Genomic DNA, 27,969 nt, shown 5'->3' on the forward strand with positions numbered 1-27,969 from the left:
GAGACGGTGCCTGCTCCCAGACTACCAATAACCAGCAAAAATCTATTTAAGCATAAAAATTCAAAAAGAAAAAATAATATAGCACCTTCAACTGCACCACAGACTAAAACAGTTAAATGTGGTCTATTAAACATTAGGTCTCTCTCTTCTAAGTCCCTGATGGTAAATGATATAATAATTGATCAACATATTGATTTATTCTGCCTAACAGAAACCTGGTTACAGCAGGATGAATATGTTAGTTTAAATGAGTCAACACCCCCGAGTCACACTAACTGTCAGAATGCTCGTAGCACGGGCCGGGGCGGAGGATTAGCAGCAATCTTCCATTCCAGCTTATTAATTAATCAAAAACCCAGACAGAGCTTTAATTCATTTGAAAGCTTGTCTCTTAGTCTTGTCCATCCAAATTGGAAGTCCCAAAAACCAGTTTTATTTGTTATTATCTATCGTCCACCTGGTCGTTACTGTGAGTTTCTCTGTGAATTTTCAGACCTTTTGTCTGACTTAGTGCTTAGCTCAGATAAGATAATTATAGTGGGCGATTTTAACATCCACACAGATGCTGAGAATGACAGCCTCAACACTGCATTTAATCTATTATTAGACTCTATTGGCTTTGCTCAAAAAGTAAATGAGTCCACCCACCACTTTAATCATATCTTAGATCTTGTTCTGACTTATGGTATGGAAATAGAACACTTAACAGTATTCCCTGAAAACTCCCTTCTGTCTGATCATTTCTTAATAACATTTACATTTACTCTGATGGACTACCCAGCAGTAGGGAATAAGTTTCATTACACTAGAAGTCTTTCAGAAAGCACTGTAACTAGGTTTAAGGATATGATTCCTTCTTTATGTTCTCTAATGCCATATAACAACACAGTGCAGAGTAGCTACCTAAACTCTGTAAGGGAGATAGAGTATCTCGTCAATAGTTTTACATCCTCATTGAAGACAACTTTGGATGCTGTAGCTCCTCTGAAAAAGAGAGCTTTAAATCAGAAGTGTCTGACTCCGTGGTATAACTCACAAACTCGTAGCTTAAAGCAGATAACCCGTAAGTTGGAGAGGAAATGGCGTCTCACTAATTTAGAAGATCTTCACTTAGCCTGGAAAAAGAATCTGTTGCTCTATAAAAAAAAGCCCTCCGTAAAGCTAGGACATCTTTCTACTCATCACTAATTGAAGAAAATAAGAACAACCCCAGGTTTCTTTTCAGCACTGTAGCCAGGCTGACAAAGAGTCAGAGCTCTATTGAGCTGAGTATTCCATTAACTTTAACTAGTAATGACTTCATGACTTTCTTTGCTAACAAAATTTTAACTATTAGAGAAAAAATTACTCATAACCATCCCAAAGACGTATCGTTATCTTTGGCTGCTTTCAGTGATGCCGGTATTTGGTTAGACTCTTTCTCTCCGATTGTTCTGTCTGAGTTATTTTCATTAGTTACTTCATCCAAACCATCAACATGTTTATTAGACCCCATTCCTACCAGGCTGCTCAAGGAAGCCCTACCATTATTTAATGCTTCGATCTTAAATATGATCAATCTATCTTTGTTAGTTGGCTATGTACCACAGGCTTTTAAGGTGGCAGTAATTAAACCATTACTTAAAAAGCCATCACTTGACCCAGCTATCTTAGCTAATTATAGGCCAATCTCCAACCTTCCTTTTCTCTCAAAAATTCTTGAAAGGGTAGTTGTAAAACAGCTAACTGATCATCTGCAGAGGAATGGTCTATTTGAAGAGTTTCAGTCAGGTTTTAGAATTCATCATAGTACAGAAACAGCATTAGTGAAGGTTACAAATGATCTTCTTATGGCCTCGGACAGTGGACTCATCTCTGTGCTTGTTCTGTTAGACCTCAGTGCTGCTTTTGATACTGTTGACCATAAAATTTTATTACAGAGATTAGAGCATGCCATAGGTATTAAAGGCACTGCGCTGCGGTGGTTTGAATCATATTTGTCTAATAGATTACAATTTGTTCATGTAAATGGGGAATCTTCTTCACAGACTAAAGTTAATTATGGAGTTCCACAAGGTTCTGTGCTAGGACCAATTTTATTCACTTTATATATGCTTCCCTTAGGCAGTATTATTAGACGGTATTGCTTAAATTTTCATTGTTACGCAGATGATACCCAGCTTTATCTATCCATGAAGCCAGAGGACACACACCAATTAGCTAAACTGCAGGATTGTCTTACAGACATAAAGACATGGATGACCTCTAATTTCCTGCTTTTAAACTCAGATAAAACTGAAGTTATTGTACTTGGCCCCACAAATCTTAGAAACATGGTGTCTAACCAGATCCTTACTCTGGATGGCATTACCCTGACCTCTAGTAATACTGTGAGAAATCTTGGAGTCATTTTTGATCAGGATATGTCATTCAAAGCGCATATTAAACAAATATGTAGGACTGCTTTTTTGCATTTACGCAATATCTCTAAAATCAGAAAGGTCTTGTCTCAGAGTGATGCTGAAAAACTAATTCATGCATTTATTTCCTCTAGGCTGGACTATTGTAATTCATTATTATCAGGTTGTCCTAAAAGTTCCCTAAAAAGCCTTCAGTTAATTCAAAATGCTGCAGCTAGAGTACTGACGGGGACTAGAAGGAGAGAGCATATCTCACCCATATTGGCCTCTCTTCATTGGCTTCCTGTTAATTCTAGAATAGAATTTAAAATTCTTCTTCTTACTTATAAGGTTTTGAATAATCAGGTCCCATCTTATCTTAGGGACCTCGTAGTACCATATCACCCCAATAGAGCGCTTCGCTCTCAGACTGCAGGCTTACTTGTAGTTCCTAGGGTTTGTAAGAGTAGAATGGGAGGCAGAGCCTTCAGCTTTCAGGCTCCTCTCCTGTGGAACCAGCTCCCAAGTCAGATCAGGGAGACAGACACCCTCTCTACTTTTAAGATTAGGCTTAAAACTTTCCTTTTTGCTAAAGCTTATAGTTAGGGCTGGATCAGGTGACCCTGAACCATCCCTTAGTTATGCTGCTATAGACGTAGACTGCTGGGGGGTTCCCATGATGCACTGTTTCTTTCTCTTTTTGCTCTGTATGCACCACTCTGCATTTAATCATTAGTGATCGATCTCTGCTCCCCTCCACAGCATGTCTTTTTCCTGGTTCTCTCCCTCAGCCCCAACCAGTCCCAGCAGAAGACTGCCCCTCCCTGAGCCTGGTTCTGCTGGAGGTTTCTTCCTGTTAAAAGGGAGTTTTTCCTTCCCACTGTAGCCAAGTGCTTGCTCACAGGGGGTCGATTTGACCGTTGGGGTTTTACATAATTATTGTATGGCCTTGCCTTACAATATAAAGCGCCTTGGGGCAACTGTTTGTTGTGATTTGGCGCTATATAAAAAAAAATTGATTGATTGATATATATATATATATATATATATATATATTTTTTTTTTTTTTACTCACTGGTTTATGAAATCATTTTCACATTCATTCATTCATTCATTGGGGGAGCTGGAGCCTATCCCAGCAGTCACTGTAGGCAAGGTACACCATGGACGGGCCACCAGTGTATCGCAGGGCCATATATACACAGACAAACACATTCACACCTGTAGTCAATTTAAAGTTTCCAGTTCATTTAATCTGCATGTTTTTGGAGGAGGGAGGAAGCCAAAACATCTGGAGGGAACATACGCAAATATGGGGAGAACTTGCAAACTCCACACAGATAGGACCATGTCTTAAGTGAAGCTGGGACTTTCTAGCTGTGACGAAACAGTGCTAACTGCTAAGCCATCATGCTATCCTTTTTTCACATGAAGAGATAAATGAACAGTCATGGAAATATTGATAAACTGTTTTGTTGTGTTTTGTCCACTTGCGGATTTGTTAACTGCACAATTGTAAAAAAAAAAAAAAAAAAAAGTTTGATTCATGAAGTTTTTCATCCAAAATTTAACACTGAAGTAGCTGACTCGAAAATGAAATTGTTGTTGTTGTCCATTCGGCTACTCCCATTTTTGTCCAGCGTCACCACAGTGGATAGAGCCAGATCAGTATTTGGCACAAGTTCTACACCAGATGCCCTTCCTGACGTAACTCCAGTGTTACGTGGAGAAACACACACAACAGCTGGTGTTCCAAAGAGGTCTCCCATCCAAGTACTAACCAGATCCTGCACTGCTTGGCTTCTGAGATCTGACGGGATCAGGCTGATACAGAGCAGACCGGCTGCTGACTCCAAAATTAAAATATTTTAGATTAATCTCTTACTCAAATAAGGTAATCATTAAAGGGTTCAATTTCTATAACAACAGTTATACTATGATATAATACCACCACCTTTCAAAAAGTAAAAAATAAGCATAATTATAATATATAATTATAATAACAAATTGTTATATATATATATACACACACAATATTTCTTTCATGATGAACATATTTCACAGCTTTACAAATTTACCACATTATTGTACCTGTTTAACTAAATGTCCAACTGAAGTCACAAAATATGTTTTGTTGTTGTTTTAGGAAAGTGACCTTAAGGTTTCTCTATCATCTTTTGAAAAATACTTAAAGAAAATAATTTAAATTTCTGTTACAGCTAAAAATAATAATAATAATAATAAAAAAGCAACAATAAATAACATCAATAATAGAATCAGTCAATAAGACTAACAATAATGGGAAATGAACCAACAATGCGTCTCTGCACCGCACAGAGAAAACACCTCTGAGTTCCCGGTCAAAAAAGGCCTGTTATACAAGTGAATTTTGGGGTGAATCATTACACGGTGTAGCCACTTGGCGGTTTACATAAGTAGCATTTAATAATAGAACAAACGTGTTAGCACTCGCTTGCATTACAACTGGTGCTCTCTGACCAAGAAACACTACTCAGGTTTATGTCTCTATTTTGAGAATGACTCAGAGATTGAGAGAGAAAGAGAAAGAGACAGAGTGGAGAGATCAAATGAACCGAGGAAGAACATTTCCCCTGCCACATGCCTGCCGTTCAGCCTGCAGATTCACAAGTATCTTGGCCTCTGCGGTTTTACAAATGCAAAAATGTCTCCCGGGCTCATGCATTTAATTTGCCATCAAAACCACAGATCAAAACAGCACAGCGCACCTCTTTGTTTGATTTGCTCAGGAGAAGCATTGCTGTTTCAGTTTAAACTTGAACACATATTCCATTGCAGATATTGTCGTAGAGCGCAGTGCTAAAAGCGCTACACAGAACTGCAACTGCAATGAAGCATGTAATGAATTTTTACATACCGCATGCGTAAAACGAGCCAACAGACAGGTGCATGCAGAATCAGTGTTAAAGTTTAAGAGGTTGGTTTTCGATGCAGATTAACAGTTTGTGCTCATGTACCTACTGATTTGAATTTAATCCATTAGTGTGCAGTAACCTTAAAGATGCATGTAAAGGATTCATTAAATGAAACTCATTAAAGTATTTATAAGACTCCCAGTGAACAATGTTCCACAATTGGATATGAGCCACTTACAAACACCTAACAAACATTTGTAATCTATTTATTTATTACTATGAACAATTTAGCACATAGAGAACATAACCTGAAGCACATGGATTGTTTTTCTCTCCCTAATTTTCACCAATATTGAAATATCACTTTACATATTCCGTTTGTGACTGACTGTTGACATCAAAGGTAACAGTCTAAATGTTACAACAGTGGGCTTAAGGCCAGAGGATGCTCAGTTGAAATCCCTGTCAGACCAGAGAGGCACTAAGGGCCATTGGGCAAGGTTCTTAAAGGGGAACAGAAACGCCCACGGATTATGAATAAACACAAAAAAATGTGTTCCTTTGAGAGTTCAAAAAACACTAAAGACCATAAAACATCTACAGAAAACTGTTTTGTCATAGTCTGAGAGGCTTTAACATCAATCGGCTGCTGCCATTTATGCAGGTCAGGTGGGTGACGTCACTAGTTGGGGGAGAGATGAGCCTCGTTCTGACATTCCCTGCCTGACTACTAGAGTCCACACCCCCAATGTTGCCCACCAAATGTGAACGTCCCTTCATGGACAGCGACATGACACCTCCTAACAGGGCAAAATATTGATGAAGTTCCCGGATGTTAATGCATTTTCATTGTGGATTTGCAACTGTACACACTCACAAAATACATGTTGAAATGTCATTCTGACCTGGATATCAAGCCAGTAAAATTAATTAACATTAAATCATGTCAGGAAAGTATTAAATGTCAATTTAGCGGCAAATTTGCACAAACAAATTCTCAAAAAGCGTTTCTGTTCCCCTTTAATCTCCAAGATGCTCCTGGTGTGCCATTGAGCAACTTGTATGGCAGCACACTGACACTGCTATATATATATATATATATATATATATATATATGATAAACTTTGTTGATCTCACAGAGGAGAAATTCACGTTACGTCAGCTCTTAAAAAACACAGACGATGGGTGCAAGTAGAGGAAAATGTTCATCAAACAGCATGTGCAAAGATAAGCAATAATAATAATACTTGTAGCAGTACAAGACATAACAAAATGAGGTAGAATATATATATATATATATATATATATATATATGATAAACTTTGTTGATCTCACAGAGGAGAAATTCACGTTACGTCAGCTCTTAAAAAACACAGACGATGGGTGCAAGTAGAGGAAAATGTTCATCAAACAGCATGTGCAAAGATAAGCAATAATAATAATACTTGTAGCAGTACAAGACATAACAAAATGAGGTAGAATATATATATATATATATAGAGAGAGAGAGAGAGAGAGAGAGAGAGAGAGAGAGAGAGAGAGAGAGAGAGAGAGAGAGAGAGAGAGAGAGAGAGAGAGAGAGAGGAAAATAAGTATTTGAACACCCTGTGGTTTTGCAAGTTCTCCCACTTATAAATCATGGAGGGGTCTGAAATTTTCATCTTTAGTGCATGTCCACTGTGAGAGACATAATCTAAAAAAAAAAAAAAAAAAAATCAGGAAATCACAATGTATGATTTTTTAATAGTTTATTTGTATATTACTGCTACAAATCAGTATTTGACCCCTACCAACCAGCAAGAATTCTGGCTCTCACAGACCTGTTAATTTTTCTTTAAGAAGCCCTCTTATTCTGCACTCTTTACCTGTAATAATTGCACCTGTTTGAACTTGTTACCTGTATAAAAGACACCTGGTCACACACTCAGTCAATCACACTCCAACCTGTCCACCATAGCCAAGACCAAAGAGCTGTATAAGGACGCCAGGGACAAAACTGTAGACCTGCACAAGGCTGGGATGGACAACAGGACAACAGGCAAGCAGCTTGGTAGAAGACAACAACTGTTATGATTATTTATTAGAAAGTGGAAGAAACACAAGATGACTGTCAATCTCCCTTGGTCTGGGATTCCATGCAAGATCTCAATTTGTGGGGTAAGGTTGATTCTATGAAAGCTCAGAACTACACAGGAGGACCTGGTCAATGACCTGAAGAGAGCTGGGACAACAGTCACAAAGATTACATTAGTAACACATGATGCTATCATTGTTTAAAATCCTGCAGGGCAGCAAGGTCCCCCCTGCTCAAGCCAGCACATGTCCAGTCCTGTTTGAAGTTCACCAGTGACCATCTGGATGATCCAGAGGAGGCATGGGAGAAGGTCATGTGGTCAGATGAGACCAGAATAGAGTTTTTGGAATCAACTCCACTTACCATGTTTAGAGGATGAGAACCCCAAGAAAACCATCCCAACCATGAAGCACTGGGGTGGAAACATCATACTCTGGGGATGCTCTTCTGTAAAGGGGACAGGACGACTGCACCGTATTGAAGGGAGGATGGATGGGGTCATGTATTGTGAGATTTTGGCAAACAACCTCCTTCCCTCAGTAAGAGCATTGAAGATGGGTCATGGCTGGGTCTTCCAGCATGACAATGACTCCAAACACACAGCCAGGGCAACTAAGGAGGGGCTCCGTAAGAAGCATTTCAAGGTCCTGGAGTGGCCTGGCCAGTCTCCAGACCTCAACTCAGTAGAAAATCTTTGGAGGGAGCTGAAACTCCAAACCTGAAAGATCTAGAGAAGATATGTATGGAGGAGTGGACCAAAATCCCTGCTGCAGTGTGTGAAAACCTGGTGAAAAACTACATGAAACGTTTGACCTCTGTAACTGCAAACAAAGGCTACTGTACCAAATAGTAACATTGATTTTCACAGATGTTCAAATACGTATTTGCAGCAGTAAAATACAAATAAATTATTTAAGAAATCATACATTGTGATTTCCAGATTTTTTTTTTTTAGATTATGTCTCTCACATGCACCTAAGATGAAAATTTCAGACCCCTCCATGATTTCTAAGTGGGAGAACTTGCAAAATCGCAGGGTGTTCAAATACTTATTTTCCTCACTGTATATATAAATTTATATATATATATATATATATATATATATATATATATATATATATAGGTCTGGGACTTTTTAGTTGCAGTCGGATGTGTGCGTGAAGGAGGGGGAGGGTTAGGTAACTGGAGTAATTTTAGACAGTTTGCACCTGGTCATCATTATTTCCCCGTCTTGCTTGTCAACACAAGGCACCGATGGGAAATGAAATGTCATTGGAAGAAGGCAGCAGCAACTGTCAACTTTCTTGCTTGGATGCAGAGGGTGGTGATGTGGGTAAATCACTCACATTTTGCCTTACTTCATATTGACTATTATTTAGTTCTTTGGACAATAAAATTAATATCAACTGTGACCTGACTAAAAATGCATATGTTTATATACTGGAATGATTTGTCAGTCCATCCAAACTGTAGCGGACAAATGACAGCACTTCAGCTGCAGATGGACAAAAGTTCGACTGAGGGACATAGTGAGCCACTGCCTGTTTGATGTTAGACGGATAAATGTGTGAGCAGCAGAGACAGACTCCACGTTAGCAGTCACATCACATCACAGCATCCAAACACATTGATTGAAAAGAGTCACCGTATAATGTGAACACCAAACAAGCAAAACACTTATTAGTCACCAATGATTACATGTACAAGACAATCATTACACTTCAATTATTGTTGCGTTTGTAGTTCAACACTTTTTTCTAATGCCTACATTTTGACTGTTGAAAAACAGTCAGAATGCAGTACAGATGTGTATCTAAGAAGAAATGCACAACACAGCTCCTAAATTATGGTGTGTGTGCCTCAGTCAGTGCAGAGAAAGAGAAGCTGGAGCTGTGCAGCAGTGCACAGGTTGCAGAGTTTAATCAAAAGAGAAATAAATATGTAACTCTGCTATATTTAATTCAGCACTCAAAATGCTACTGCGCACAAGAATTATTGAGTCCCACATTTGATAAGTGTTTGTGCTGTGCCGCATTGCCAATCACACACAGAAAATTGAGATGGAAAATAACACCCTGTGAGATACTATTTTGTATTCATATACATACATACATACATACACACACACATACACACACACACATATATATATATATATATGTTTATTTTGTTTTCTCTCTTATCACCCTAGATTGGCATCTTTATGTCCAAATTGAGTCATTTAAAGCTGGGTTGCGTTTTTTTTTTTTTTTTTTTTTCTTCTGTTCTGTTATTATTTGAGGTTTCAACAACAGTAACATGCATCTCCACATCATACAGATTCTTTATGGAAGCCAAGTGGACTTTGGACACAAGTGAGTGTGTCATTACAGATGCTTCTTTTGACTGGTCCTGTTTTGCTCAGGTATGTGTGTGTGTGTGTGTGTGTGTGTGTGTGTGTGTGTGTGTGTGTGTGTGTGTGTGTGTGTGTGTGTGTGTGTGTGTGTGTGTGTGTGTGTGTGTGTTTGAGCGAGCACATGCCTGTATGTGTCCTTCTGCTTGCCATAATAGTGCAGCAAATAACTCAAACAATACTTCACATGGTGATACAAGCACCAAATCCAGCACAAATACTCCTTAGACATTGCTCTTTTGAAAAAACCAATGGGCCACTTGAATTTTCAGTAGGCGGCCATGTAGGGGTCAATTGAAGAATTACACAGGGGTTAAAATCTAAAAATGCTCCAATCATATTGAAAACTATACCACATTATTTGTCTGATCATAAAGATTCCAAAAAGCTTGGACTATCTATAGACTATCTATGACTGGATTCTATAGAGTTATGGGGTAAAAACCTTAAGAATGGTGACAAAGTTCAGTTTCAGTTTGTACAGGGGTCAAAAGTTTAGTTGCATCAATTTTAGTAAAAAATGGAGCAAATTGTTGATTGAGCTACTTGGATTAATAGATGGAATAGTTTTGACTGTGTTGAGTGCTTGGTCGCTAAAGTAAAGGTCAAATAATGTTAACGTCCATTGAATTCTATGACATGTGACATATGTTACCTCGTAACGTTATAACTAAGCATGATACATGGTGCAAACTATTCCTTTTTGAAACCCTATTAACTCAAGCAATAATTTGCATCACCTTTGAACAAAATTAGAACAACTCTAACTTTTGAACCCTGTATAAACTGAAACTGAACTTTGTCACCATTATTGTTGTTTTTACCCCATAACTCTATAGAATTCAGTCATAGATAGTCCTAACTACACCTTTTTGGAACCTCTACAATCAGACAAATAATGTGGTATCATTTTCAATATGACTGGAGCATTTTTATATTTTGACCCCTATGTAATTCTTTAATTGACCCTTACGTAGCTGCCTATTGAAAATTCAAGTGGCCCGTCGTGTTTTTTTTTTTTTCTCAAAAGAGTAATATCTAAGCTGTACTTTTGCTAAATTCAGTGCTTGCATCACCATTTGAAGGATGCTCTGTAAATATTCTGTTATCTACTGCACTATAACTTCTAAGCAACACCAAGCAATGCACATTAGGGGTGGGCAATATGAACTAAAATTATTAGTGATTGTATTACTGGTTTTGCACTATATAGAAATTATCTTTTATGAGCAAGAGTTTAACCGACTATACATCCATCCATCTATTTTCTTCCGCTTTATCCGGAGTCGGGTCGCGGGGGCAGCAGCTCAAGCAAAGCTGCCCAGACCTTCCGATCCACACACCTCCCCCAGCTCCTCCGGGGGAACCCCAAGGCGTTCCCAAGCCAGCCAAGAGATGTAGTCCCTCCAGCATGTCCTGGGTCTTCCCCGGGGCCTCCTCCCGATGGGACGTGCCCGGAACACCTCTCCAGCGAGGCGTCCAGGGGGCATCCAAAAAAGCTGCCCGAGCCACCTCAACTGGCTCCTTTCGACATGGAGGAGCAGCGGCTCAACTCCGAGCTCCTCCCGAGTGACCGAGCTCCTCACCCTATCTCTAAGGGAGCGCCCAGCCACCCTGCGAAGGAAACTCATCTCGGCCGCTTGTACTCGCGATCTCTTTTGGTCATGAGCCAAATCTCATGACCATAGGTGAGGATTGGAACGTAGATCGATCGGTAAATCGAGAGCTTTGCCCCCCTACTCAGCTCTCTCTGCACCACGACGGTCCGATACAGCGACCGCATCACTGCAGACGCTGCACCAATCCGTCTGTCGATCTCACACTCCATAAAACCGACCATACTTCAATTCTTCACTTTCAAATCTGCTCCTCCAAAGGCAAAATCTGGATGAAAATCTTTGTGAAGAAAAGATTTTTACAGTTTTATATTTAACAAATTCAGGGTTTTGCTGAATTAACACTAGTTCAGGCTTAAATGAGTATACACACAGGTCAGTAGTCCACTGGTTCACACTAAAGAATCACAGTGTAACCATTACCATAAATGTTATTTCTTCATTTGAATAATGTAGTTACATCTTGAAAAATAAGCATTTAACAAATGGTTTGACTTAGAGAATGGGGGAGTGGGGGGGGGGGGGGATACCTTTGATCATCACAGCTTCAATGCTGCAGATGTGCCAACCAAAATTATTACTGATTTCCAAATTGATGGATATTTGGAGTTATTTTACATTATTTAGTCGGTGTGATTTTTCACTGTCACCATAAAAAAAAAAATCTGTCCAGGAGGGGGTGCTCACTGGCTTGATATATCACTGCGTGGACAGTATTGTGCAATCCATGTTCAGCCACACAATCATACTAGTGATGACAATAACACTGCAGTACCACTCACCCCTAATGCATTTAGGATGGAACACAGGAACTACGGCACCATTAGCCATTTTGAACATGTTTGAACTACTGTGTTGTGATCTTGTCTTAATTAGATACACATTGGCAGCACAGATGAGCTGCACATTGAAATTGTACAATCATGCATTTCTGTATAATCCTGCAGTTTTAATTATGATTTACATGTATTTAGGGCTTGTGTGTCTATGCAGCTGTGTGTGGTTACAGTAAGAGAATTTAACATTGTATTTTGTATGCATCACACACGCATGTGTGTGTAGGGGCATGTTTTATTTATCTCCCTCTATTTGAGGATGCAGTCCTTTGAGAGGCTCAAAGCAAATTCTATTGTAAATCCAAAGCAACAGTGGCACTGAAGGGGCCAAAGCCATCCATCAGTGCTGGACACATCCACCATATGCAAACACATGAATTAGAGCACTCGCCTCCCGCAGGGCTCGTGGTACAGCGGCACAAAACAGGGTGGAAATATGTGAGGACAGGTGAAAGAATGTTGTACAGTAAGACGAAGACAGTAAAACCCTTGTCAGGAAAGTAAAGCAATTGGAATGCATAAGGTCACCTGAAAGTGTTGGATAAAAATGAGAGGTTGCTTGGAGGGAGAATTAAACTTTCACACGTTTTGAAGTGTGTAGTTGCACAAGCTTCTACGGCGGTAAAAACTGTGGTTATCCTCTAAAGAGGGCTGTAATCACTGAAAGTGGGTGCACGAGAACCCGACTGCACACAGCTGTGTGTCACTTCTGCAGCACTGCCGTGCCGTGGTCCTCTAGGAATGATTAACCCAGAAGAGCCTAATATAGAAGGAGAGGGCAAAATAGATGGGTGAGGAAAAGACAGAGAGGAGGAAGAAAGGATGACGGTGTACTTTAAACCTCTGCAGATCAAACCGTGTTCACCACCGTTTAGCAATCTGTCTGCTAATTAATCAAGCTTTGTAATCAGAAAGAACCACAGTATGTCTGCGCGACAGTGAATGTTGCGCCTGTGGGTACGACGGGTGTGCTGGGAAACAGATACACACTGAGAACAAAGGATGCGTGCTGCTGTCACTGCTGGTCATAGTCCTTTCTGTGGCACCGTTACTCGTAGAACACCGATTCTGACATTTAGACAAAGCAGTTAGTATAATGTGTGACATAATTTATTTATTACCTCCACTGAGGAGGTTGCTGCCTATTCTAGTGAGACTGTTGTTTTCCCAGCGAGCCTTCAAAAACAAAGTGCAGATTTGGAGGTTTTGTGTGTTTGACACCTAGACCTGATGAGCACAATGCATTTAATCATTTTAAAAGGGTCATCTTGCAGAGCAAACAATGAAATATATAATTTTTATAAAACCAAATATGGCTGGTAAACATCCTCAAAGTCATGTGTACATGGAGAAAGAGAGCAAAATTTAGATCCTGTAACTGCCCCATTCATTTCTACCTATTTATATGTTTGTTGTTGTTTTGGTTGAGTGCCGCCAGAGGGCGCTGTGGTGCAAAAGTAGGCTTTTGTATGCAGGTTAACTAGTTTAGAAGAAGTGATCGAGAGAGAGAGAGAGAGAGAGAGAGAGAGAGAGAGAGAGAGAGAGAGAGAGAGAGAGAGAGAGAGAGAGAGAGAGAGATGATGATGAAGGGATGCACATCAAAGTCAAAGTCGTATTGTATTGGACATACAAAGGAATCAAAATTGCGTTTCTCACCTTCCCTCAGTGATGACAGAAAAAGAAAAAATTTCTGACAATAAGAAACAGTAAAGTGCACAAGCAAGAATGTACAAAAGCTAAATAAGTAAGTAAAAAGTGAGATAGTGCAGTAGTGCAAACCATTCATTCATTCAGTATTTGTAGCAGCAGCAGATTTTAAGTTAAGGTTTAAGAAGAAATAAGAAATAAGTAAACCAGAAGGAAGAGGAAACCTGAAGCTAATTCCTTTATCGGTACTCAGCCAATGAGGTATTGTTTGTCTGTTTTATTCTGTAGAAGTATTTTTATTTGCCAAGTTTCTCTATATTTCTTTTTACTAATTACACTATGTAACACAATTTTTGTTCCTGGCTTCTAAGTGTTATATTTCAACTGCTTATGTCTATGGAAAAATAACTACATTCAGCACAAACTTTGATTTTATTTTTTATTTTTTTACATTCTAGAAAGTTCTAAAAGTTTCTTGAAATTTCTAGATATTTCTGGAAACTTCTAGAAAATTCTGGACAGTTCTAGCAGTTCATGAATATTCTAGAAGACTACGCAGTAGTAGTGAAGGCGAACCGAGAATGTTCTTGAAAACAGACAAATTTCAAAATATCATTGTCCTGATCATAGAAGCAAAGTTTCTGTGGAATAACAGCTATTTTCTATTTATTTAAGGCATAACAGGTTAGGAAAACACACTGTGTACCCAGGAACAAAACAAAAATAAAAATTTGTTACATAGTGTTATTGTCCTGTCTGTGTTTTAGTTTTCACTGTGTATTTCTGAGTCTATACCAAGATGGATTCAATAAATTCATCAGCTGAGAAAGCCACTTGTGTCTGATGGTACCTGGAGGAATTATAGTGAAAACTCATTGATCTGCGCGAGTGGAGAGCACATGGTGAAGTGAGATGATCCAAGGAGCAGCGGTCTTGTCAGAGCATATTCAGAGCGTGATCAGCAGGTGCACGGAGCAGAGCTGTGAAGGGACAGTTGAGCCAGGAGCACACGGGACCAAAAGCACGCAGTTTGAGGAGCAACATCTTAAGATAAGGCCATAAGAAGCTTAGACACTGACAAGTCAAGAGTTGGTCTAAGTAAAACGGGCGGGTTTAAAGGTTGACTAATTGAACTGGGTATATAAGAACATCCTTGGCCACCCAGGTTCTCTGTTTATAAGCGACAGCTACCTCAAGTTTACAAGTTTAAAGGCACACACGTTTAAGAACCAAAATTATTTTATTTCATATTGGGACATTGGTAACAGTCAATTGACTGCTATATTTTATTTGAACATTTTATAACATGAATGATTAATATTTTTGAAAATATGTGGGAACATTTAAATTGATGTAAGAGCTCTTTAAGTTACATTGATATTTTATTAAGGTAATAAGGTGATTATAATTTTATTCTGCCTTTGATTACAAGAAGTTTATGTTTTCAAGCAGCTTGAAACATGACTGAGCCAAGTGACTTTCCAGATGAGACTGATGTTAGTGCAGACCTACACATGCAGTCTGAAGAAGAACAAGTTATTGCTCCTAGTGAGCAACAAGAACAAGAGCAACTAAGAAAAAGTCAGACAGCCAAAAACAGAGAAAGGTAGAAAAATTCAGGATGAAAGTATTAAAGCAGCCCAGCAAAGATTTAACTATAATTACCATAAGTGGAGAAGAAACAAGTGCCAAACCATCCAAGCAACTCCTCTCTCAGTCAGACTTTTTAAGTGAAGATCTACTTAAAGATATTATTGGTGATGTTACAGGTCTTTCTTGAGATGCCACCAAGAGTGATTAAGAGTTATGGAAGCTAACCCCACCAGATCAAGCAACACATCGCTGAATAGATCAATGTGTGGAGATGTCCAACTTCATTGTGAATAGAGTGACTGATCAGTTAAATGGAAAAGAGGAAGAGGAACAAGATTGGCTAGATGTAGGCTCCCTCTTTCAGACAACAAGCAGTCAGTCAAGCGCCTTTAACACCACTATGAACACATCTGAGTATTCAAATAGATCCTCTGTAAAACATCAAGAAGCTGCAGCAGAAGCAGCTGCAAGTCAAGCTGTTCTCAAAGTATCACAAGAACAAGAAAAGGAACAGCAAGAAATTGTATATACTTGAAGCTGAAGTCAGGAAAAGGGCTACAGAGTGAGAAGCATTAGTCAAACAAATGTGCTTAGAGAGACAGAGGAACTCAAACTGAGAATGCAAAGAGAAGCAGATCAAGCAAAGTTAAAGGCTCAACAAGAGTATATAGCTCTGCAAAGAACTCTTGATGAAAAGAAAAGGAAGATACAGCATCTAGAAAATGTCAGAGATCTCAAGGCAGCACAAGCAAGAATGCAGGTGTATGACCAAAGGAGTGTAATGGAGGAGCACAAAGTTGACCTAACAAAGATTAACACACTTCCAAGTGATGGTACATCAGATCTTGTTAAAGTGCTAGCAACTGCACTAACTGCAAATCGCATCCCTGTTCCTGAACCTGCAGTGTTTAGTGGGGAACCCTTAATATACAGTGACTGGAAACTTTCATTTCAAACACTGATTGACCAAAAGAACATCCCAGACAAGGAGAAAATATTCTACCTTCAGAGATATGTAGGTGGACGAGCTAAGAGCACACTTGAAGGATACTTTCTGGTTGGAACAGAATCTGCATATGCTGCCGCATGGAAGATTCTAGATGGAAGATACGGAAACCCATTCACAATTGCAAAAGCTTATAGAGATGAGCTACAAGCGTGGCCCAAAATTAACTCAAAGGACAGTTTTGAGCTAAGAGACTTTTCAGATTTCTTGCGTAGTTGTGAAGCGGCAATGGTTCACCTCAAGTCGCTGGAAATTCTTAACGAGTGCAATGAGAACAGAAAGATTCTTTGTAAGCTATCAGACTGGCTCGCTGGTAGCTGGAACCGCAAGGTCATTGAAATTGAAGAACAAACAAATGAGTTTCCCACCTTCAGCCAATGTGTTGCATTTCTAACAAGAGAAGCTAAGATTGCATGTAACCTTGTTACATCACTGCAGTCATTAAAGTAAGATGAATCTGACAAAGCAGAAAAGCTGAAACCTACAAGACAGAGACAAATCGGAGCTAAAACACTGATGACATCACAAGAAAAGACATGACTGATATGTACATTTTGTAAAAAAACCCAAACAGTCTAAACAAATGCAGAAGATTTCTGTAAAAAGCTATGGCAGACAGAGTCAAGTTCATTCAATCAGAAAAGCTATGTTTCAGTGGTCTCAAATCAGGTCACCATTCAAAGAACTGTGCCAACCTTAACATTTGTGAAAAGTGCAGTAAAAGGCATCCTACCTGTCTTCATGAAGATAGAGTGAAAGATAAAGAAGAACAAAGACAACCACCAGATACACCAAATTCAAGTAACAAAAGACCAAGTCAAAACAATTAATCTCAAGAACAAGTTATAACCTCAGTTATGACAAACAGCATTGTAAGTCAAGAAAATAACACACAAACAGCTGCAGTCATCCCTGTGTGGCTTTCATCTTCAGCAAAATCCAAAGAAGTCCTCGTATATGCCTAACTGGACTCGCAAAGTGATACTGCCATTGTTCTCAGTGAAGTTGCAGACTTGCTAGAGACAAACCAAGAACCTCTCAAGCTAGAACTGTCTACTATGTCTTCGCAGACCACAGTTGTTCAGTCTTGCAGACTTCAAGATCTTCAAGTTCGTGGCTTTAACTCAAGTAAGATAATCACTTTACCTCATACATATACACAATAGTTTATTCCAGCCAACAAAGTTCACCTTTAACCTTTTCAAGATTGTGAAATAGGATTGTTGACTGGCTACAACTGCTCACAAGCTCTTCCTCCTATAGAGCGAATGTGTCAGGCAAAGAAGATGAGCTGTACGCTTAGCACACAGATCTTATTTGGAACATCATTGGACAAAGTAATCCCTGTCTAAACTATGGTGATGCAATTGGAATCAGTCATCACATTATTGTCAAGGAAGTCATTCCTGAGTTCGAGCCTTCTGTAAAGCTTCAGAACAAGGTTCACTTTGAAAACAGAGCAAAGGTAAGAGACATCACTCCTTCAGATATTGTCAAAGAGCTTGAAGTAGACTTCTCTAGGTCATTGATGGTAATCCTGTGTCACAAGAAGATTAGAAGTTTCTCACAAATCTCAAAGAGAACATCAAACGAAATGACAAGAATTAGACAATAGTCCTGCGTGGTATATCCCACACCATGGGGTCTATCACCCACACAAACCAGGGAACATCAGAGTAGTATTTGACACCTCTGCGAAGTACCAAGACATCTCTCTCAATGATCATCTGTTAACTGGTCTTGATTTGATGAATATGTTGGTAGGTGTTCTTTGTCACTTTTGCGAATGTTCTGTCGCATTCACGTGTGATGTAGAGCAAATATTTCACCAATTCCAAGTCACAAAGGAAGATCTGGATTTTTTTAAGGTTTCTTTGGTGGGAGAAAGGAAATTTGGAAGTGGCACCATCAGTATATCGAATGAAAGTCCATCTTTTTGGAGTAGGGTCTTCTCTAGGCTGTGCCAACTTTGGCCTGAAACACCTCGCAGCCCAAGATCAAAGTCAATTTCAAGAGAACGCCATACACTTCATACAAAGAAATTTTTATGTTGATGATGGCTCTACAGAAAGTGAAGCCATTCAACTTATCAAAGACTCAAGAGAGCTATGTTCCACAGGAAAGTTAAGACTCCACAAGTTTGTGTCTAATAATGAAAGTCCACTATTCCAGAAGAGTGTGCCACAATTAAAGACCTTTCACATGTCTCTAAGTTTACCACGCATTGAAAGAGTTCTTGGAGTAGAATGGTGCATCACATCAGACACTTTCAAGTTCAGAGTTCAAGTTAAGTCAAACCCACTGACAAGAAGAGGTGTACTTTCCACCGTAGCCTCTATTTACTATCCCCTTGGCTTTATTGCACCATTTGTCCTTCTAGGCAAGCAGATCCTCCAGCAAATGTACAGAGATAAAGTTGATTGGGATCAAGAGCTTCCAGAGCACTTACAACCTCAGTGGGAGCCCTGGATCAAAGATCTTCCAAGTTTAGCTGACCTATAGATTCAACGATGTTTCGTTCCTAGAGATTTTGGACCAGTCAAGCGCTACGAGCATCATCACTTCGCAGACACCAGTGTCAGTGGATATGGCGCATGTACTTACCTGCAAATCATTAACCAATCAGATCAAGTCCATTGTTGATTAGTAATGGCCAAATCAAGAGTCACACCACTAATGTCACAACTATCCCTCAACTCGAGCTCTCAGCAGCAGTTGTTGCAGTTAGAGTCAGTGATCTACTCAAGACAGAGCTTGAAATCCCAGACATACAACAGTTATTCTGGACAGACTCTACTGTCGTTCTCGGCTACATAAACAATGACAGCAGAAGGTTTCAAGTCTTTGTAGCCAGTCAAACACAAAGAATCAAGTCAAGCACAAGACCAGAACAATGGGCATATGTTGCATCAGAGTATAACCCTGTGTACCAAACATCTCAAGGGTTAACTGCAGAGAAACTCAAGTCCTCCCATTGGCTTAAGGGACCAGCCTTTCTCTGGGATAAGAACCTCCCTGATAGAGATGTCAAGGTGGGAGAGTTCAAGAAAAATGATTCAGAACTTCGCAAAGCCTTTGTGTGTACCACTAATGCAAAAGAAGAGCAAACTAGTCTCGCGAGATTTGTGAAATTCTCAGAATGGTCCAGACTGATAAGAGCACTTGCAGTTTTGAGAAGAAAGGTTAAGCAAGGGTGAAATACCAAAGGCCAAAGAAAGTATGAGTTTGGAAGAGAGAAAAGAAACAGAACTGTTTGTTATTAAACTTGTTCAAGAGAAAGCTTTCGCAGAAGAGATAAAGAGTCTGAAATCAAAGAAAACAGTTTCCAAGACCAAAGACAGTAAACTGTACAAATTAAGTCCGTTTCTGGATTAAGAAGGAATCCTCAGTCAGCGGATGTTTGAGCCAAGCTGTGCTACACCCACATGTGAAGCATCCAGCATACTCCCCAAGGAAATTCATATTTCAGCTTTGCTAATGTCAGGACAGGCAGCTGCCCGGCAACCACAGGGACTGGACCCACAATGCAAACTCCCAGACTAGGGTTAGGTGTTGGAGAAAACATGGTCTTTATTCCAGGCTGTGGTTCGGTACACATGTAATCAAGCAGTGGAGCAGAGGTACAATCAGGATCAGGCAAAAACACAGTCATGGTTGAGCAGGGGTCAGCGGAACAAGCAAACACAGACATCCGGGTTGAGGCAAGAGGCATGGTCGAGGATAACAGAGCAAAAAATATGATACATGGCAAGGCAAAAATCAGAACTGAGAAAGAGAGCTGTAATGTGTGCAAAGACAACAAACTGGTGGGGGAGTGATGGCTGGGAGGTGTTTAAATAAGACAGAAGTTAACAAGGTGCATGTGAGGAACAATATAGAAAGGGGTGTGGTCAGTGAACAAAGATTAAGCATGGTGAAAGACAGTGAGGGAAGACAACACAAGATGGAGTGAAGAAAAGACAAAGATACATGAGCAGGAGGCAAGAGTGTGAGTGAATGGAGACACAAAGCAGACAGAAACACAGAGAGAGATGAGGACACAAGAGCTGGTGAAGTGGTTTGAAGTGACAACACAATCAGACATAAGTGAAGGACGAAGACATAATGGCAGGTGCAGAGTGTGGAGTGAACATAATAAGATGGGCCGAAGGAGAAACTGAGAACAGAGATCAAACAGAAACCTAGGACAGAATATAACTATGAACAGGAATTAAAAACTGGCATAAACATGAGGGCTAATCAGAGAGCAGTAAGAAAATGAACACAAAGACAAAACTAGACTGGAACTGACTAAGAAATAAACTATAAGTAAAACAAAGACTAAGTGCAAACCAAAACCCGATACGTCAGCATAACAGATAACACAAATGAGATGAACAAAATAAACAAATGATTAACTAATGATCAAAATACAAACTGGTAGAGCAAAACTAGAACAGAACTGAACTTATGGCCAAAGTCTAAAAGTAACAAAGAAACAAAGTGACAAAGCAAAACAGAACAGAGAATAAACACATGATGAAAATAAAATAACTATAAATCATAACTGGAGCAAATGGAAATGTAAAGAAAGAGGGGAACATAGGATCAAAGACCTGATCAGGGCCAAAACGTGACAGCTAATAAGACACTTTCACTCTAAAGTTTCAGCACCAACGTCATGGAATGACAATGAATGAACTACAAGCCAACGGTTAGTGGATCCTTGGAAGCAGCCGTGTAGTTTCACTTATGTTGGAACAGACTGTTTTGGACTGATTTACATCAATGATGGACAAAAGGAGCTGAAGAGATATGGACTCATACTAACATGTCTATGTTCACGAGGCATACACATTGAAGTAGTAGATTATTTTTGTACAGATGCATTCCTCAGTGCTTTGCGAGTGTTGATTGCAATCAGAGAGAACGTTCGTCAGCTGAGATGTGACAGAGGAACCAATTTCGTTGGTGTCCAGAGTTTGCAAATCACATGAAAGATATGGACCAGAAAAAGGTGAAAGTACTTGGATGCAAATTTCTCATGAATCCACCATCTGAAAGCCACATGGGTGGGGTGTGGGAAAGGTAAACAAGGACCATCTGTAATGTTTTTTCAGCTATTCTTGACCAGTCAGCAAAGAGACTCAACAATGCATTTTTGCTAGCTAAGGTCACAGATGTCTATCATGGAACAGATAACAAAGTGACAAAAGTTCAACTTTTGGTTAGTGAAAAGACATATGACAAACACGACAAACCTACGATGAAGCTTGTTTCACTAGAACAACCTATACACAAGGTTGTTGTTTTGCTAGGAGCAGACTGTTTTTCTAATTTTTATTTTTCCTATTCAGACTATGTGTAAGTTCGAGTCATAGAAATCCCATAGTAAGAGTTGTGAGATTTGGCGGGAGTTTAACTGCTGCATTCATTTCTACCTATTTATATTATATTTCAGCTTGGGACTCCGACGAGGGCAGTCGCATCTCCTCCACTCTCCCTTATCTCTCTGCCTCTGCCTTTAACCTTCAAGTCCCTACTCACCAGATGGTGAATTCCTCAAAACTATATTGGATTCTGGATCTATTGGACTGCTATTGGATTAATCATGGAATTGATCAACTGGTCTCTGAACGCTATTGACACCATTTTTTCTACAAGAAGGTCAGGACCGGGGGATCCTACCTGCCCAGATAGAACATATCCTGCTGGCTATGTCCTCGACTCCTGGGGGTCTTGGCGTGTTGCATGCTTGGTGCCTTTCTCCGTGGAGGACATCAAGGATTTATTCATCTTTGGTCTCATGGTAGCGGGGCTGGCATTTTTTGGCTTATGTGCTGCCCTGACCTACCGGAAAATTGGCAAGACGGCGGCATCAAGAACCATAGGCCCTTGCTTGGCCATCATGATTAACGAGGTTGGCAAGGCAGTGCATTCTCAGACTGCGATGACTATTGAACTCAGACGCAAAGTGGATGACACCCTGGAGCTGATGCATGCCTTGCAGTTGAAGCTGAAGGTTTCGGAGGCCGGCGAATATTCTTAATTCATTATTGGGAATATTCCTTCACAATTGGTTTTGGTTTCGAGTGAAGCTTCGAAAAGTGTTTTTCACTGCTGTGAGCCATAATCAAGGTCAAATTGCCCACTGTTTTTTCTCCTGAGGAATGTGGCCTTGGTGAGATATTCGGCTCTTCATATCTCAACCCACATAGACAATATCCATGGTAACGGACAGACTTCTGAAGCATGGTTCCACTCCCTTCCCCCTACCCCCTCCCTTCCCTGATCAACACCTCCCCTCTCCGGCACCGTCAACGTCACTTTCCCAAGCTGGCTGACTGGCGACGCGACTCAAGGTTGCAGTGGCTGTAACACACCACATCGCCTCAATTGGGAAAATGGACTGTTCAAGTGTTAGTGCACATAACAATGTCAAATGTATATGTGTTGTCTTAATTTCTGATGTGTGCCATTATTACGGTGAACAAGTAATATTTGTGGATTAATTGCGGTTTGTCTGTGGTATGTGAGTGTGCAAATCTCGTTGTTGTCATGACAATGATAAATAAAGCTATCTATCTATCTATCTATCTATCTATCTATATGTTTGTTGTTGTTTTGGTTGAGTGCAAAAGTAGGCTTTTGGATGCAGGTTAACTACACTCAACAAAAATATAAATGCAACACTTTTGGTTTTGCTCCCATTTTGTATGAGATGAACTCAAAGATCTAAAACTTTTTCCACATACACAATATCACCATTTCCCTCAAATATTGTTCACAAACCAGTCTAAATCTGTGATAGTGAGCACTTCTCCTTTGCTGAGATAATCCATCCCACCTCACAGGTGTGCCATACCAAGATGCTGATTAGACACCATGATTAGTGCACAGGTGTGCCTTAGACTGTCCACAATAAAAGGCCACTCTGAAAGGTGCAGTTTTATCACACAGCACAATGCCACAGATGTCGCAAGATTTGAGGGAGCGTGCAATTGGCATGCTGACAGTAAGAATGTCAACCAGTGCTGTTGCTCGTGTATTGAATGTTCATTTCTCTACCATAAGCCGTCTCCAAAGGCGTTTCAGAGAATTTGGCAGTACATCCAACCAGCCTCACAACCGCAGACCACATGTAACCACACCAGCCCAGAACCTCCACATCCAGCATGTTCACCTCCAAGATCGTCTGACACCAGCCACTCGGACAGCTGCTGAAAACAATCGGTTTGCATAACCAAAGAATTTCTGCACAAACTGTCAGAAACCGTCTCAGGGAAGCTCATCTGCATGCTCGTCGTGCTCATCGGGGTCTTGACCTGACTCCAGTTCGTCATCGTAACCGACTTGAGTGGGCAAATGCTCACATTCGCTGGCGTTTGGTTGGAGAGGTGTTCTCTTCATGGATGAATCCCGGTTCACACTGTTCAGGGCAGATGGCAGACAGCGTGTGTGGCGTTGTGTGGGTGAGCGGTTTCTGATGTCAATGTTGTGGATCGAGTGGCCCATGGTGGCGGTGGGGTTATGGTATGGGCAGGCATCTGTTATGGACGAAGAACACAGGTGCATTTTATTGATGGCATTTTGATTGCACAGAGATACCGTGACGAGATCCTGAGGCCCATTGTTGTGCCATACATCCAAGAACATCACCTCATGTTGCAGCAGGATAATGCACGGCCCCATGTTGCAAGGATCTGTACACAATTCTTGGAAGCTGAAAATGTCCCAGTTCTTGCATGGCTGGCATACTCACTGGACATGTCACTCATTGAGCATGTTTGGGATGCTCTGGACCGGCGTATACGACAGTGTGTACCAGTTCCTACCAATATCCAGCAACTTCGCACAGCCATTAAAGAGGAGTGGACCAACATTCCACAGGCCACAATTGACAACCTGATCAACTCTATGCGAAGATGTGTTGCACTGCATGAGGTAAATGGTGGTCACACCAGATACTGACTGGTATCCCCCCCCCCAATAAAACAAAACTGCACCTTTCAGAGTGGCCTTTTATTGTGGACAGTCTAAGGCACACCTGTGCACTAATCATGGTGTCTAATCAGCATCTTGATATGGCACACCTGTGAGGTGGGATGGATTATCTCAGCAAAGGAGAAGTGCTCACTATCACAGATTTAGACTGGTTTGTGAACAATATTTGAGGGAAATGGTGATATTGTATATGTGGAAAAAGTTTTAGATCTTTGAGTTCATCTTATACAAAATGGGAGCAAAACCGAAAGTGTTGCGTTTATATGTTTGTTGAGTGTACTTTAGAAGAAACAATCTCTAGAGAGAGAAGGTAGCATGATGAAGGGATGCGCATGCACACTAAGTTAAGGTTTAAGAAGAAACCTGAAGCTAATTCCTTTTTCGGTACTCAGCCAATGAGGTTTTATTCTGTAGTAGTAGTTTTATTTGCCAAGTTTTTTTATATATATATATATTTCTTTAAGCTAATTATTGTCCTTTATTCCTGACCTAGCACTTTTTAAATCTAAGTTAAAGACTTATTTATTTAAACTGGCTTTTAACACTTAGTGGGGAGGTGACATGTTCTGTTATTTTTATGTTCTTTTTATGTGTTGTTTTAAAATTTTATTCTATGTTTTATTTTTGTGAATTTGTGTTTTTAATGTTAAGCACTTTGGACACCAGTCGGTGCTGTAAGGTGCTTTATAAATAAATGTTGATTGATTGATTGATTGATTGTCCTGTCTGCGTTTTCGTTTTCACTGTGTATTTATGAGTCTATACCAAGATGGATTCAATAAATTCATCAGTTGAGAAAGTCACTTGTGTCTGATGGTACCTGGATGAATTATAGATCTGCATGACCGTCCACATTGTCTGCAGACGAATGTTGGATGTGTTCAGTCATGACATTGCTCCTCCTACTTTGGAGAGGAGTGTAACCAAAAGCATGCCCCCCCTTTTCATGGACCAAAAACAAATAGATAAATAAGAAATCTCTGTCAAATGGTGTTTCTGAACCCTCTATTCAGCAACAAGTGACTCAGCTAGATACATTTATACCAAGCTATAATTCAGTGAGGTGGAGCAAAGGTGCTCATTTTTTTAACCACGGACATTTCAAATGTTCTCTGTTACTTGTCATCATAATGTCACAGCATCACATTCAAGATTGTACAGTACAAGTTTAAATAAAAAAACAAACAAAGAAACGAATGGCTGCCCATCTTTACAAAATTCTAGATATGCCCCTGCATCATAAGAGCAAACCTGCAACATCCAACCCCTAAAAATATATGTGGATTAATTAACTAAATCTGACCCAACCTACACAGAGAAAGAAAGACAATGAGTCTATTTTGTGATGTAATCCATATTACTTAGGTAAAAAGAAGAGACACTGCTACTAAAAAACAAGGATTTGTGCCATGAGTGTATTAGGTTACACTACTTATGCTGCTTTCACATTTGGTGTACACGACAGACACTACACTGGGTGTTGCTTAATCCTTGATTAGGATTCCATCGAGGAGTGCTGGGGGCCTGACCAAACCATCAGGTTCTTGGTCACCTCCCTGACTAAAGCCCTTATCCCCGATCGCTCAGTTGGATTTGAACTTCTTCCATTTATGGATGATAAAGGCCACTGTGCTCAGTGGGACCTTCAAAGCAGCAGAAATGTTTCTGTACCCTTCCCCAGATTTGTGCCTCAAGACAATCCTGTCTCGGAGGTCTACAGATGCTTGATTTGTGCTTTGACATGCACTGTCAACTGTGACACCTTATATGTAGACACGTGGGTGCATTTCCAAATCATGTAGAGTCAGCTTTGTTGTGATTTGGCGCTACTATATAAAATTAAATAAACTGGAATTGAAATTGGGAAAAGTGAAGTGCTGTGAATACTTTCTGGACGCACTGTAGGTCAGGCACATGATCAATCCAAAATGTAACAATCTTTCTAATGGAGGCAGCAGAGGATTATCCAAAAACTGTCAAAGCTCAGTATCGGCGAGCTCTCATACCAACCAATCAATCCAAAATGACAGGAAAAAAACTTTTTTCTTTATTTTAAAATGCAAGATATTCTGTTTAAACCTTAGCACATACTGTAATGCTACGTTCACACCAGGCGCGATCAGACGCTACAAATTTGCGGGGGTCGCGTGGCGACGGATGCGCCTCCTTCATCCGGTGTGTCGCTCTGCTTTTGCTGCGAAAATTCGCCTAGGTGCATCATCAAATAGGAGGAGCTTCCATTCCGCTTGCCGGCTCTGGTTGTCAGTCAAGTTAACATGATGGACCTTGATCACACGGAGTGAGTTGTTGTGGAAAGCTCCCAATACAGGGAGTATCATTATTTGCTGCCTGAGCTGCGTCTGGATGACAGCTGCTTTCAGCGGTCCTTCCACCTCTGCAGGACCCAGTTTGAGGACTTCCTGTCCCGTTCACGCCCGCGCATGTAAACAATTAATAAAAGAAAAGAAACTCCGCTGCTTGCTGCAGCTCGCTCTTCCCCCCAAAAAACTCTGTCATAATTGTGTTTAGAAACCAGTCACCATTTGTTTAATTATACATCTGTGTAGTTAATAAGTAAAATAATTTCCATGGACGATTCGCTCACGCGCGCACGTAAAATAAAAAGAGAAAGAAACTCCGCTCCCCCTGCTGTGGTGCTGCTGCTCGCTCCAAAAACTCTGTCATAATTGTGAAATAAAGGACAAAAGAGACATAAGTCCTGCTCACAGGCTGCTACCAGATACAGGACATGTTCACATCTTCAGTCAAACTCCAGACATCTCCATGTCACTACATATTCAGTCCCTGAATGGTCATTGCGGTGCAACGAGACGAAAAAGTTCAGATTTTTGAACTTGGGGAGGAGGGCAACGTGACGTCATGCGACACAATATCGCGCCAAAAACGCGCCAATCGCACAAAATTGCTTCATTCGCGTCGCTTCATTCACGTCCATCGCATCATGCTGTGTGATTTGGCGCCAAAACGCATCCTTACATAGGGATTACATGGCAACCTGTCGCTCACGTCGTGCCCGGTGTGAACGCAGCATAAGCCTGCAATATATTTAAATAGTACATATTTAGTATAATTGCACCACAGTGGTTTGCAATCAAAACTGTTTAATACACAATAAAAAGAAAAACTAATTAATGTGAGGCTTGAACAGTTGGGTCTCAAGTGGGATTTTGCTCAAATGAGTACCCTTCGATTTTACACAAGTTTCTACATAGTCAATTCTGTATTATTATTATTGTTTCTGTTGCAATGCCACTTTGTGTTCTTGGTACATTATTGATGACTTGCTCCTGCACACCTGTGTGTACTGTGAGCCTCTTGGCCTCAGAAAACAATGAACAATGTATTCTGGCAAGTTATAATTTGTGGTAGGTGAAAAGAGGTGCTAGCTTTCATTATACCGATAATAATCTCCACAGTCGGGGTTGGACTGTGATTGCAGACGACTTGACTGCATTGCCACCAGGGCGAGCAATCATGTCTAGAGCTATTCTCGCTAATTGTGACACGGCGGTGGTGGCAGCAGGGGTGG

General features: G+C 40.3%; 1 protein-coding gene across 1 annotated transcript in view; it reads right to left on the minus strand.

Moving 5' to 3' along the window:
- Positions 1-27,969, minus strand: part of lrrc4ca (leucine rich repeat containing 4C, genome duplicate a) — a 277,137-nt gene that overhangs the window by 178,280 nt on the left and 70,888 nt on the right. The window lies entirely within an intron of this gene.

Source organism: Thalassophryne amazonica, chromosome 8 (assembly GCF_902500255.1).
Source record: "Thalassophryne amazonica chromosome 8, fThaAma1.1, whole genome shotgun sequence".
Taxonomy (NCBI): Eukaryota; Metazoa; Chordata; class Actinopteri; order Batrachoidiformes; family Batrachoididae; genus Thalassophryne; species Thalassophryne amazonica.